This window comes from Cynoglossus semilaevis, chromosome Z (assembly GCF_000523025.1).
Source record: "Cynoglossus semilaevis isolate Cse_v1.0 chromosome Z, Cse_v1.0, whole genome shotgun sequence".
Lineage (NCBI taxonomy): Eukaryota > Metazoa > Chordata > Actinopteri > Pleuronectiformes > Cynoglossidae > Cynoglossus > Cynoglossus semilaevis.
This window is the reverse complement of record NC_024328.1, coordinates 13,832,539-13,834,032: the sequence shown is the minus strand read 5'-3', so window position 1 is coordinate 13,834,032 and position 1,494 is coordinate 13,832,539. Positions and strand designations below refer to the sequence as shown.

At 40.0% G+C, this 1,494-nt stretch overlaps 1 long non-coding RNA gene across 1 annotated transcript; it reads left to right on the top strand.

Annotated features, from left to right (window-relative positions):
• Positions 1-276: 276 nt before the first annotated feature.
• LOC107990254 (uncharacterized) lies at positions 277-1,408 on the top strand. Its single transcript, XR_001761802.1, has 3 exons — positions 277-325; positions 1,040-1,210; positions 1,319-1,408. It is a non-coding gene; the product is annotated as an uncharacterized LOC107990254 (long non-coding RNA).
• Positions 1,409-1,494: the final 86 nt, after the last annotated feature.

Genomic DNA, 1,494 nt, shown 5'->3' with positions numbered 1-1,494 from the left:
TCGATGATAGTGAGAACCATTAAGACACTGGAGGATGTAGTTGGTTCTCGTGCTTCCTTGTCTTCTCCATGAGCTGCTCTTCATTATCATCTCTAAAAATAACACGTGGTTACCCAGCAACAGAGTCACGGGCTTCAGAGTTACCATGAAAACAAAAGACAATGACGTGTTCATTTCTACAAATATATATACATATATTTCCACATATACTTTTCTTTGGAATATATATTTATATATAAATATACTTGACATAGATCTACAAATTTATATTCAACCCTCGTGACCCTGCTTGACCTGGTGCCCCTGCTGCAGCACGGTCAGCATGGTGAGTCAAGGCCCACTGCACCACTGTTTGTCATCATCATCCCCGAGCCGTCTGGCCTGCATGAAGCCACTGCTGCTTTTTTGGCCTCTTTTGTAACGGGAAGAGAGAGAAGTCCTGCTGAGGATCTTGAGGGATGCATGGGGTGACGGGGAGCACGCTGGATCCCGTCAACTTAATCGTTCATAAGCCATTGGATACACCAGACATAGGCCTCCTCTTCTGTGTATCATACCTGACTGCATGTTTGTTATGTACAGTGGCAGAAATATTCGACCAATGTTGTCGTGTGCAATTTACAAGTTCAATGACAAAAGCGTAAATGTAATGGTAATTTGTTTTAATGCACCTAGAGTCTCGGAGAATGACTGATATCCACACTGTACTTCACTGGCTTAAGTCTGCATCACAGTCTGTGCTCTTATTTATCATGAATATTTTACCACTTAAAAAAAAAAAAATCTCAAAAGCATGAAAATCCATCACCTCGAATATTTTGCTCTGCTTTTCCTGAGAGGGAATTTTTACTTCATTGGCTTTAAACGACAACTTGCTGTAAAAAAAAATAATTGAAAACTGTTAAGTAAGTAGCTTCATTTGGCTGCATACAGTATGTAAATACTGTATGTACTGTTTATTGAATGGGTGTCTGTGTATCTCTCTGTCTTTTCTTCTTTTTTCTTTTTTTTTTTTTTTGCCTTTTCTCTTCTCTCTTAGATCTGGGACAGTCCATATTTTATACCACCACGTGTCTCCTGCCCTTTCTCAGTGATGACATTCTCAGCACTTTGCCCTATACTATGATCTCCACCTTAGCCACTTTCCCCCCATTCCTTCACAAAGACATCATCGAATACCTCAGCACGTCCTTCCTCCCCATGGCCATACGTGAGTACAATCCATCACAGACGATTAATGCAACATATTCCCCACCTGACCTGAAGGGTCAATAAAAATAAGTTAAACTCTTTTTTTCTTTCGTCTCTCCGTCTGTAGTGGGCTCCACCCGGAGGGATGGAGGAGTTCCAGCTTATGTTAATTTCTCAGCCTCCTCCATGCTCATGATTGCAATGCAGTACACGTCAAATCCAGGTAAAAAAGATTTTTCTAAAACTGTAAAAAAAAAAAAAAAATTCAAACCTACTGACATAGATCTACAAATATATAAACAA